The 13502-nt window shown below is 38.2% G+C and overlaps 1 protein-coding gene across 4 annotated transcripts in view; it reads left to right on the top strand.

The window, feature by feature from the left end:
- Positions 1-12525: 12525 nt before the first annotated feature.
- Positions 12526-13502, top strand: part of fynb (FYN proto-oncogene, Src family tyrosine kinase b) — a 98659-nt gene continuing 97682 nt past the window's right edge. For 2 of the 4 annotated variants that reach the window (XM_038296505.1, XM_038296506.1), the window contains exon 1: positions 12528-12709. The gene's annotated coding sequence lies outside the window, so the exon portion shown is untranslated. Of the gene's footprint in view, positions 12710-13502 lie in introns of all 4 variants that reach the window. The other 2 variants (XM_038296508.1, XM_038296507.1) reach the window with 2 other exon arrangements.

Below are 13502 nucleotides of genomic sequence, written 5' to 3'. Positions count from 1 at the left end.
CATATCAGAAAATTAGAATATTGTGAAAAGGTTCAAAATTGATGGCCCCTGGTGCCACACTCTAATCAGCTAATTAACTCAAACCACCTGCAAAAGCCTTTAAATGGTCTTTCAGTCTAGTTCTATAGGCTACACAATCATGGGGAAGACTGCTGACTTGACAGTTGTCCAAAAGACGACCATCGACACCTTGCACAAGGAGGGCAAGACACAAAAGGTCATCGCTAAAGAGGCTGGCTGTTCACAGAGCTCAGTGTCCAAGCACATTAATAGAGAGGCGAAGGGAAGGAAAAGATGTGGTCGAAAAAAGTGTACAAGCAAGAGAGATAACCGCACCCTGGAGAGGATTGTGAAACAAAACCCATTCAAAAATGTGGGGGAGATTCACAAAGAGTGGACTGCAGCTGGAGTGAGTGCTTCAAGAACCACCACACACAGACGTATGAAAGACATGGGTTTCTGCTGTCGCATTCCTTGTGTCAAGCCACTCTTGAACCACAGACAGCGTCAGAAGCGTCTTGCCTGGGCTAAAGAGAAACAGGACTGGACTGCTGGTGAGTGGTCCAAAGTCATGTTCTCTGATGAAAGTAAATTTTGCATTTCCTTTGGAAATCAAGGTCCCAGAGTCTGGAGGAAAAGAAGAGAGGCACTTCATCCACGTTGCTTGAAGTCCAGTGTAAAGTTTCCACAGTCAGTGATGGTTTGGGGTGCCATGTCATCTGCTGGTGTTGGTCCATTGTGTTTTCTGAGATCCAGGGTCAACGCAGCCACATACCAGGAAGTTTTAGAGCACTTCATGCTTCCTGCAGCTGACCAACTTTTTGGAGATGCAGATTTCATTTTCCAACAGGACTTGGCACCTGCACACAGTGCCAAAGCTACCAGTACCTGGTTGAAGGACCATGGTATCCCTGTTCTTAATTGGCCAGCAAACTCTCCTGACCTTAACCCCATAGAAAATCTATGGGGTATTGTGAAGAAGAAGATGCAATACACCAGACCCAACAATTCAGAAGAGCTAAAAGCCACTATTAGAGCAACCTGGGCTATCATAACACCTGAGCAGTGCCACAGACTGATCGACTCCATGCCACGCCGCATTGCTGCAGTAATACAGGCCAAAGGAGGCCCAACTAAATACTGAGTGCTGTACATGCTCATACTTTTCATGTTCATACTTTTCAGTTGGCCAACATTTCTATAAATCCTTTGTTTTTATTGGTCTTCAGTAATATTCTAATTTTCTGATATGATGAATTTGAGATTTTCATTTGTTGTAATTTGTAATCATCAAAATTAAACAAAATAAACATCTGAAATATATGAGTTTGTATGTAATGTATGAATATAATATACAAGTTTCACTTTTTAAATGGAATTACTGAAATCAATCTACTTTTTCATGATATTCTAATTTTATGACCAGCACCTGTAGTTTGCCCTTTTTGGTCTGATTCTCTAGTCGTGCAAGAATTTTTCAATCGGGCCAACTTTCAGCCTGATTGCCCGTTGTTCAGTATACAGGGGGTAACAAGGGGCATTTAGCTTCTCACCACCACCTCCCCATCAGGTCAGAACAAAATCAAACATGTTTGAAATTCAGTCGGACATCGTAAGGTGTTCGTGGGCACCTTACACAGAAGCATGGCGGGGGTGCAATTAGTGAAATGGAGTTCTTTCTGTAAAATTGACAGACTGTAGTAGCCATGTTTGCTCAGCCATGTCTTTGTCCAAATATGTCGTCTCCTTTTCTTTTTAGGGCTTTCAGCACAAAATTACGCAAATTACCAAGGCAGCGCGTTTCACTCTAGTGAGCTTCATGTTCCTCTTCTACTCATTGGGCTTCGGGATAGACGAGTCTGAGTAGCGCCATCTCACTGCGGAGCTGAGTTTCACATGGTTTTTAGACGTACAGTGTGAGCAGGTAGATCGCATTAGATCGAGTGTCGGGTCGCACAGTGTGAGAACAAACATCGTGAGCTGTGATCTTTTAAACCCTGCAGTTTTGTCGTATGGTATGAGCTGTAGCTGTGGTCAACGATTGAAACTATCACACAGTGTATTCCCGGCTTAACCCTACACAATGGTAGCCCACTGCTCCCCAAGGGGATGGGTTAAATGCAAAGAGTTTAATTTGTTGCTTTGCACTTCTGACAATGTAAGGATAATAAAAGGGGACTACTATTCTTTTATTCTATAAATACAAACATGAGAATAACACAGGATGCATGGAAGGAAAAAAAAACACTGTAAAAAAGATATGCAGGAGAGTGCAAACAAAACAAATGCATAAACTCACTGCAAAGACATAAATTACTGTAACATAAAAAACAAATGCAAAGGAAAATGCTGCCAGCAGCAAAGACAACTGCAAGTTAAGAAAAGCTACAAACTTGCCCCTCACGTTGGAGCTGCTGAAAACTGTTCAGGGGAGACGATTACCGATCCATTCAGGGCTTAACTCTTAGATAAAACTGGAACAGGATGCTCCAAATGATTTAGTGTTCAAAAAAGGGTAAAAGGAAAACGTGCCTTTCCTTTTATCCCTCAAAATGTCTGCTGGATGGGTATCCTGTTTTTATTTTAGTTAAGAATCTGGTCCGTTCCATATGTGTTGATGATCACACTCTGGTGGCCTTCCATTATGTGAAGCTATTTTACAGCTTTTCATAAAGTTATTGTGGAGAATCTTTTAAAAGACCCGCCATCTCCACTTAAAAAAAAAAAAAATTTGGACATACAAGGACAAGCACGAGCCCATGTCCCCTCATGCACACTCCTTTTAAAATCAGCTGTTCTCAAAGCTCATACAAAACTTAATGTGTCCACATACAGCGGGGAATATATAGGGAACTCAGTTAACTGACCGTACTGACAGATAATCACTGATTTTTGCTCTCTGTTGGTCATGTAACTCCCACTCCATCTATGTTATTATTACCCGACAGCGACGACTAATAAATTATTGAACCACCCGGACATAAAAGATTGTACTCTTTACCTTTAACTTGTTTTTACTCTTTCTAGGATTTGTTTCTTTGCTTGCGTCTTATAAGTTGTTAGTATCGTTTTAATACTTGTTGCAGCACATCAATGGATTCACAGGCCATTTGCACCCCTCGGCGACCCTAATGTGAGACGTTATCAGTTTAATTAATAATCTAATGTAATCTGACAAACCTCTTCCTTGCCTTTAGATGAGAATCAGAGCCTTAAGCCGACCTAACAGCAGAGACAAGCTTTCTTTTTTACATCTTCATCTTTAATTCTCCCGGTCTCAAATTAGCCCAATGGTTGTCATGGAGACTTGATAAGATACCACTCTTTGCTGCAGTTCTCTATCAGTGATCATTTGAGATGCCTTATTATCAACCCGATCACTGTGAGCACCTTCAAATTAAATCTGGCCTCTCTCCAGCCTAAAAGAGATCAAAATTATTCTAGAGTTTCTGATGCATTTAAAAAAAAGTGTACTTTAAATTATAAAATGATTTTTTTGTGTTTGCTTTTGAGAGATTATTTAGCTGCTATGAATATATCATTTAATGTTTAAGTACTGTTTTATTTGGGTACCATCATGTTAGGAAAGCTATTGTACTTTGTAAAAGTCTTATTTTTCTGTGTAAATACAACAAATATCCTCAAGTTGGTAGAAATGTGTCTGATGACGAGGGAAGACTGAAGATGTTTGTCTGTAAAAGGGAAGCACTAACCCTCCGGTTGGCATTATCTTTGTGTTTTAAGCCCTTCATGTCTGCAGAGCAAACAAAAGGGAGGGATTGCTGATAACAGTTTCACCTCACAGCTCTGTTCTGGATTAGAGCAGGAAGACGCTTTCTGTTTAACAGTATAGTTTACATGATACGATGTCAGAGGAGAGTCAAACCTGCAATAAGGTAAACAGTTGTGAAGAAAAAAAAGGAAAGAGTTGAATCTAGATCTACCTTTTTTTTTTAGATTGCACATTTCGATTTTTCTAACATGGTTGAAATTAAAGATATTTATTGATGCAATCCGAGAATTTCTTTTTTTCCATAATTTTGTCTGGAGCTCACATTAACATAAAGGGACCCAGTGGAGTTTAACTCAGTATTATTCTCCCATTTCACTGTGAGAAGTCTTTTATCATTCCCTTCCTCCATAATCACGGATGTTACTCTGAGAACAAAGCTGGATTTGTGAAGAAACTACCTTTCCCAGACTTTTGTGAAGGACTTTTTCCGGCTTGCAGGGAGCAAAGACCTCCAGCACCTCTAAGGCTTATCAGCCCGAGTTCATATTCTTTATTTAGGCTCATTATGTTGTTTTGCAGAAGAAAGTTTTTCTGGTATTTGCAGATTTAAAGTCAGTTCAGCTTCAGATGTTAGTGCATCTGTGCTGCCTCACATTAGCCTGGTTAAAAACAGGCGGAAGAGGGAAGCACCTCCATGTTTACACTGATAATCTACAGCAAAATGTGTCTTTAAGGAAACACCCACAGGTAGATGGTTTCACTTCCTCTCTGGCAGCTCTGTACCAAATACCTTATATTGAAAAACATGCTTCAGATCTCATTCATACATCTATGAAATTTCACATGTTTTTTTCAGATGATGTTGTACATATTGTATGGTTTTACTGATTTTATGCAATAAAGGTTTTCTAAGAGTATGCATGTGTCACTGAGTTCTTATGTGAGCAAAAAGCAACCAAGATACCCTTGAAAGATACTGCAGATTTCACGATTGGGTTGAGGTTTTGAGGACCCAAATGCAAAGGTGAGGAGGCAGAGGTGATTTTTGAAGATTGAATGAATTACTCACAAGCAACTGAGGAAGGAATCCAAAAACCAAAGAACAAAATACATAGAACAAAAAAAAAACAGACAGCTTCATGGGGAAAAATTCACCTGGGAAAAGAATGAGGAACCAGCACCAAGGAACTGCACAGGGAGAGTATATATGGGAGACTGAACAAAGACAGGACTAATGAGCTGATTGGGATCAGGTGTGAACAGAGGACCCTAGAAGGAGCTAGGGAAAAGGAGACCAACACAAGAGGGCAACAAAGAAAACCTAAGAACTAGGTAGTCCTGGAATCTGAACCGGGTTTAGACTGCTTTGATCCAGTTGAACTCTCTGAATTAGCAAAATTATTGTCTTCATCCAAGCCTTCAACTTGTATGTTAGATCCAGTTCCAACCAGGTTATTTAAGGAGGTATTCCCTTTGATCTCCTCTTCCATTTTAGATGTGATTAATCTATCTCTGTTACAGGGATATGTACCTAAAGTTTTTAAGATTGCTGTAATTAAACCTCTGCTTAAGAAAACCGTCTCTTGACCCAGATGACTTGGTCAATTATAGACCTATATCCAATCTTCCTTTCTTATCCAAAATTCTTGAGAAAGTAGTTGCAAACAAGTCTGCGATCACTTCCACCATAATGAACTTTTTGAAGAGTTTCAGTCTGGCTTTAGAGCTCATCATAGCACTGAAACAGCTCTGGTGAAAGTCACTAATGATATTCTCATGGCCTCAGATAATGGACTTGTATCTGTGCTCGTCTGTTGGATCTTAGTGCTGCATTTGATACAGTTGACCATAATATTCTTTTAGAAAGACTTGAATATTTTGTTGGAATTAAAGGAACAGCACTAGACTGGTTTAAATCTTATCTATCTGATCGAATTCAGTTTGTTCATGTTAATGATAGATCTTCAACACGCTCAAAGGTTACCTGTGGAGTACCACAGGGATCAGTGCTAGGACCAATTCTCTTTACTTTATACATGCTCCCAATTGGTAGAATTATTAGACAGCATGGGATTAATTTCCACTGTTATGCTGATGATACCCAGCTATATCTGTCTATAAATCCAGATGAAGCTAACCCATTACATAGATTACAGGCATGTCTTGAAGACATAAAAACCTGGATGACTCTTAACTTTCTGCTTCTGAATGCAGACAAAACAGAAGTTATAGTCTTTGGACCAGAGTCTCTGAAAAAGAAACTGATTAGCCAGTCACTTCATTTGGATGGGATTAAACTGATTTCAGATAATAAAGTAAAAAATCTTGGTGTTATTTTTGATCAGGACCTGTCATTTAAATCCCATATCAAAGAGGTTTCTAGAATTTCCTTCTTTCATCTGAGGAACATTGCAAAAATTAGAAATATCCTGTCCAGGGGTGATGCTGAGAAACTAGTCCATGCATTTGTTACTTCAAGGCTGGACTATTGTAATTCTTTACTATCAGGAAGTCCACAAACTGTAGTTAAAAGCCTTCAGCTGATCCAAAATGCTGCAGCCAGAGTTCTAATGAAAATGAAAAAGAGAGATCATATCTCTCATATCCTGGCTTCTCTTCATTGGCTTCCTGTTAAATCAAGAATAGAATTTAAAATCCTCCTTCTCACATATAAAGCCTTAAATGGCCAAGCTCCATCTTATATCAGAGATCTGATTGTTCCTTATGTTCCTAACAGAGCACTTCGCTCTCAATCTGCAGGTTTACTAGTGGTTCCTAGAATTTCTAAAAGTAGAATGGGAGGCAGATCTTTTAGTTATCAGGCTCCTCTCCTGTGGAACCAACTACCAGTTTTAGTCCGTGAGGCAGACACCCTGTCTACTTTTAAGGCTAGGCTTAAAACTTTCATTTTTGATAAAGCTTATAGTTAGGGTGGCTCAGGTTATCCTGATCTATCTCTATAGTTATGCTGCTATAGGCTTAGACTTTTGGAGGACATAGGGACCCCCATTTCATCATTCTGCTTCATTCTCTCTCTGTTCTCCTATTCTGCAGAATCTGTTAGTTCAATCTCTAACCTTCTGCTCTCTCTGCTTTTCCTCAGAGTAGCTTTGCCTCGTCTGTTCCTGTTTGGCTGTGACGTCATCCTGGAAAGAAACATCAGCTGTGCTGCTTCCATCAACACCCTTGTTAATAGATGTTGGAGATCGGCCTGTTTTCCAGTGTGGTCCTGTTTCTCTGACCGTGACTGAGTGGATGTGCTCTCTTCGTCCTCTGGCATGGGAGCTGGCTCGGAGCTCGTCTGCCTGGCTGTGTGTTTCCTGGACGGGGCCGCCTTTTACAGCTGCTTTTTGTATCTCTGCTTCTGTCTCCTTGAACCCCAGTCGGCCTCGGCAGATGGCCGCTCACACTGAGCCTGGTTCTGCTGGAGGTTTCTTCCTGTTAAAAGGGAGTTTTTCCTCTCCACTGTCGCTACAAGCATGCTTAGTGTGGGGGATTGTATTTGAGTCAATGAGTCAATGCAATCAACTGGTTTTCCTTAGATAGAAAACTTTGTATCAATTTGACTGTATGATCTGGTTGAACTGTAAAGTGCCTTGAGATGACATGTGTTGTGAATTTGGCGCTATATAAATAAACTGAATTGAATTGAAATTGAATTGAATTAAGAACTCAAATATATCCAGAAAACACAACAAAATAGGAATAAAACCAATAAAAACTAGAAAACAAAGAAAAACATGGATCATAGTGAAACTGAATAGTAAAAAGAAAAGAACTTAACAGAACCAAGACCGTGACAGCAGTGGCATAGTGTTTTACGTTTTGTTTGGGTTTAGTCTGAACTCAGTGCACAATCTACAGATAGGTACAAATCATACTAGATAAGTCATTTTTCTTAAAATAAGTGAATTTTTTTCTTGGATTGAGGAGGTAAAACAGACATTTTGTGAATGGAACAAGACAATTTGCGTTGTCTTATTTCAAGTGCAGATTATCCCATTATCTTATTTTAAAATATTCATTCTATTGGCAAACTACACTGGAAAAAATCAAAATCTAGACAAGACAATTTTTTCTTAAAATACGTGAATTTGTTCTTGGATTGAGGAGATAAAAGAGACATTTTGCCAATGGAACGAGACAATTTACACTTAAAATAAGAAAACATAATTGCATTGTCTTATTTCAAGTGCATTGTATCTAATTATCTTATTTTAAGAGTAAAAAATACTCATTCCATTGGCAAACTATCTCATTTACTTACTCAAATTAAGGGTAAATACACTTAATTTAAGAATTTTTTTACTTATTTCTAGATGGTTTTTCCAGTGTATCTCATTTACCTAATCAAATTAAGGGTAAATACACTTAATGTAATAATTTTTTAGTAATTTCTAGATAGTTTTTGCAGTGCAGAAGAGAACAACGACAATAACAGAACCTCTTTGATAAGTGAAGATGGTGATAAGTCGTATATTTTAAAAGCTAAAAATCTATGAAGGATTTTCCTAAAAAAAAAAAATCACCCAGCGACCCTCTACACTGAAAAAAATCACAATCTGGATAAGTAATTTTTCTTAAAATAAGTGCATTGGTTCTTGGATTGAGGTAAAAGAGACATTTTGCCAATGGAACAAGACAATTTACAGAAGAAAACCTAATTGCATTGTCTTATTTCTAGTAAATATTGTCTAATTATCTCATTTTAAGAATAAAAATACTAATTCCATTGGCAAACTATTTCATTTACCTACTCAAATTAAGGGTAAATACACTCAATTTAAGACATTTTTACTTATTTCTAGATTATTTTTCCAGTGTAAACACCGAGGCAAAGGAGAGAAAATGGAGAGAAATAGACACTAATACATCAAAATGTATTTCCAAATAAAATACCAAATACTCACATTAAAAATGTATCAAAATAAACTACAAAATACAGCAGACATAAATGTATTAAAATAAAATACTATATTTTTGTATTTTCAAAATACTGCAATCTAATAGCCTTTTTCTTCTATCCCTTTACTTGTAAACTATCTGGAAAAAATGTCATTAAGTACAACTCTCAAGACATTTTTCATTTTTTTAAAGTGCAGCAGTGATAAAGGTAAGGAGAACTGACCATGTAAACAAATTTGAAATACATTTTTTTTCTAATACTTGTGTTAGAAATAGTGCCCATCCCTGCATGTTATATAATTCAAACTGTTCTACCAAAACCTTAATTCAGTGGTTCCCAACCCTGCTACTCTGAGATCCCTGCCCTGCTTATTTTAGGTGTTTTAGGTGTTTCCTTGTAGCAGCACACCCGAAAGAATGGATGCACTGGAAAAAATCCAAATGTAGATGAGTCATTTTTTTTTCTCAAAAGAAGTGCATTTGTTTTTTGGTTTAGGAAGTAAAAGTGACATTTCACCAATGGAACAAGGCAATTTGAATTTAAAATAAGAAAAAACAATTGCATCGTCTTGTTTCTAGTACATATTATCTAATTATCTTATTTTAAGAGTAAAAATACTCCTTTCCTTTGGCTCAAATTAAGGGTGAATACACTTAATTTAAGAAATGTTTACGTATTTCTAGATCTTTTTTTTTTTTTCATTGGTGGAAACCAGTGGCTAAATGTTCCTCACAGTTTCTTAGTCCTTTAGCATTTCCTGGGGCGGGTTGCAGCCTAGTGCAAAGTGGCAAACTTTGACTGGAAAAAGGATGTTTTTCTCCTTCAGGTTGGAGAAGAGGTCCTGCCTCAGGTGGAGCAGTATAAATATGTTGGGGACCAGTACACAAGTGAGGGGACAATAGAGCTGTAAATGCTCCACCTTTCTGTTGTGCTAAAGATAGAGCTAAGCAAAAAAGTCAGTTTACATTCCTACCCTCCCAAAAATGGCTTTTATGGTCTAGATCAAGACCAAAGAAGGAGATCCTGAATATTTCAGTTTATTTTATAGCACCAATTCACAACACGTCACCTCAAGGCACTTTACAGTTCACCATCATCTAGTCAGATTGGTTCAAAGTTTTCTATCTAAGGAAAACCAGCTGATTGCATCGATCCATTGACCCGAATGCAATCCCTCACACCAAGCATGCTTGTAGCGACAGTGGAGAGGAAAAACTCCCTTTTAACAGGAAGAAACCTCCAGCAGAACCAGGCTCAGTGTGAGCGGCCATCCACTGCGCCACCAAAGCACGCCCCATCTGTATCACCATTACTTCCACCACATAACATCCCATCTAAATCTGTGGTGGCAATGTGACTAAAATGTTGAGATATATAAAGGTACTTTGCTCCCAAACACCCTGCCTACATGCTGGCAATAATCGTCCTTCATTGTCAATGTTTTGGAATCTTTATTTTTTAGTAAAAACAGACAAAGGTCATTCTATGTACATTTATTTTAACGGCACAATCATGTTTAAGGCTTTAAGCTCTCACAGAGGCAAAACATTGAAGGGAGACATGCAGCCTATTTTATATACAGTAACATGGCGGAGGGTGAAAGCTTCCTGGAGATAGCAAGTTGTTTTTACCATAAAGCAGTCTGTTATCAACATTCCTCCATAGCTGACCTTGGCACCTAAAATGTGAATCTTCTGACTCCGACTTCTTAAAACAATCAGTAGGAAAGATTTTAAAAGAGCTCAAAGGGCAGCAGGCACCTCCTCTTGCAACAAAATCTGTAAAACATCTCACGGTTACCAGGATAACACATGACAGATTATATATTTTAACCACACCATTTAGGAACAGCTTTAGCTTATGAACTATGGAAGCTGTCAAAAGGTAAATGTGTCTGTCATCGCTGACCAACTGATACAGAGACATTACCAAGCAGATGGCCCTGAAGTTAGCAGAGGGTCAGACACAGAGAGGCATTAATGCTAGAACACCACCCCACTGCTGGGCCAAGGGAAATCAAGGAAATCTTTATAATATTAACTTTGATATCGCAATAATAACACAATGTGTGTGCGTAAAAGCATACAATTCTTAAACATTTTTATTTATTTATTTTTTTCCTTTTGGCATATATATATATATATATATATATATATATATATATATATATATATATATATATATATATATATATATATATATATATATATATATATATATATATATATATATATATATATATATATATATATATATATATATATATATATATATATATATATATATATATATAAATGATGTTAGAAGTTGGGTGCTGTTCCAAATGATACCAGAAGATGGCGCCAAAAGTTAGTAATTGTAAAAATCATTAATCCACCTATTGACTAGATCCTTTACCTGCCTATTATCAGAAGAAAAAATATAAAGTCAACATATTTATACTTTATCATATTTACAAGTAAAAGTAAAAAGTAGCAGACCAAGAAAGCAGAAGATCATACCCCATCAGACCAGCATACCCATAGTCAATATGTAAGACGTTAGGTATAAATTTATCCCTTTAGTTTGGTATGACAAATAGACTTTAAACCTAAACGGTAGTCATTTACAAATATATATATATCGCCATATGCTTCAAAAATCACCAAAAACTACGTAATTAAATCGTTTTTTTGTACATGACTAAAGGGATACACGCCTGTTGAGGTAGTTTAAAGATTATTTTTCATACAGAACTAAAGGGATAATCTAAAGAGATATACTAGGGGGGATTTGCCATTAGGCAATACTAGGCAGCTGTCTAGGGCCCCAAGTTCCTGGGGGCCCCATGAAACTCTGTTTACATATATGGTTAATACAACTATTCCTTGTGCACACTAATTATGTTTTTGATAAAAAATGCCATCGGAAAGCTTATAATATTATATTAATATTAAATGTGTCTCAGCACACATTTTTCAGCACACATGTCTCAGTACACACATTCATATCTCACTATATATAATTTAATTTCTCCCTCCTTTATTTGTTTATTTTATTATGAGGGCAACTAATTTTTAGCTTATTTATTTATTGAGCATTCTATTATTTCTGTATTTATTTATTTTTAAATATGGTACAGCTGGTCCAGACTGTAGCAGGGGCAAAGGTCACGGATATTTTGATCCCAGCTTGCTGCTAAAAAGCAGCACAAAAGTGCATTGCTAAAAGTAGACACGAGATGGCGTCCTAACGTTAGAACCAACAACGGTTCAAACAGCTGCTTACTACAGCATGTAGTAAAATAAACGTTTCCATTCGGCACCATAAACTCACTTAGAGATCCAATAACAACACAAACTTTTCAACTGCTGAATAATTTTATCTCCTGCTTATGGATAAAGTTATTATAGATTACCCAGTGTTATAAAAATGTGTACATTAACGTCCACTTTTCTAGCCGATTCCCTTTAAACCAGTGCCTGCGCAATGATTGGTCAGGATCGCTGTCACTCAAACGTCACTACTCCGCCGTGGAGTTCTATGGATCGTGTGTTTTTCAAACACCCTTGCGGGGGTCAGCTAATAACTCAACCAAACTCTAATAAATTAGTATTCAAAAACTAATTGGATATATAGTCGTTAAATATATTTGGAAAGATGTGTATTTAATTAGCATCTCTCTAGTTACAGGGGGGGATTTACACTTACGAGGCATAGATTTAAAAAAGGTAAGCTTTATTAAAATATCACTATTGCAAACAGATTTATTGTACTTTTTTTACAACATAAAACACAACTCCACGGTGTTATACTGATAAGTTAGTGTTTCTGCTCTTAAAAAAAATCTGAATCCTATATTAGTTTTCCCGATCGATGTATGTCTTCAATTTTCCGACAGCCCGTGAAGGCACCGTCAGTCTCATTGTGGCCCTGCGGATCTCTCGCCATCACACTCAGCGGCTACGAAGGAGCAGCAGGGCGACAGGACACCGGGGCCACCGCAGCCGCCCAGCCCGCTTCAGCGACACTTTGATCCCCTGCAGCCATGGAGAGCGGCGCTGTGGGTCATTAGGGGAGTTTTTTAACCGGTAAGCGGCTGTTTTTTCATCCTCCTCCTCCTCTGTGCTGCCTCCAGTGAACGGCTGGGATTCCTTTCTTATCCAGTCAGTCTCTCTGGTTATCACCGTGTCTCTGACGCTGTTCGCCTCCATCAGGTTAGGCGGTGGAACTGAGGCGTCGTCCTGATTTTAGTTGGTTTCTTTTCTTTTCCTGTTTTGAACATGATGCCCTGATGTTCCAGCAGCTCCCATCCTCTCTGGGAGGAAGCTAATGAAGCTGCTGCTGGGTTCTCCTTGCTTAGAGGGGGGGGTTCTCCTCACATCCACAGCTCCCTAAAGCCATGACGCATTTTAATCCTCTTATTTATCCCCCCCTCCCTCCATGGCTTTCCTCCCATCACACAGTGATGCTCAGTGGAGTCAGATGAAGGACACATCCTCGTTGTTTTGGTGTGATGCTGCAGGGGGATTCTGCTCAGCTCACTGATGCCGTGCAGCATCAAAAGTCAGGGTACACTGAAAAAAAAATATGCAACCGCTTTTAGTATTTACTAATGCTATAGCTACAATTAACAACACATGTCATCTTTAGGCACTTTACAGTTCAACCAGATCATCCAGTCAGATTGATTTAAAGTGTTGTATCTTAAGAAAACCAGTTGATTACATTGACTCATTGACTCAAGGCAATCCCTCACACTAAGCATGCTTGTAGCGACAGTGGAGAGGAAAAACTCCCTTTTAACAGGAAGAAACCTCCAGCAGAACCAGGCTCAGTGTGAGCGGCCATCTGCTGAGGCCGACTGGGGTTCAAGGAGACAGA

This window comes from Cyprinodon tularosa, unplaced genomic scaffold (genome assembly GCF_016077235.1).
Source record: "Cyprinodon tularosa strain WSP-4 unplaced genomic scaffold, ASM1607723v1 ctg370, whole genome shotgun sequence".
NCBI classification, from domain to species: Eukaryota; Metazoa; Chordata; class Actinopteri; order Cyprinodontiformes; family Cyprinodontidae; genus Cyprinodon; species Cyprinodon tularosa.
This window is presented reverse-complemented; position numbering and strand designations above follow the sequence as displayed.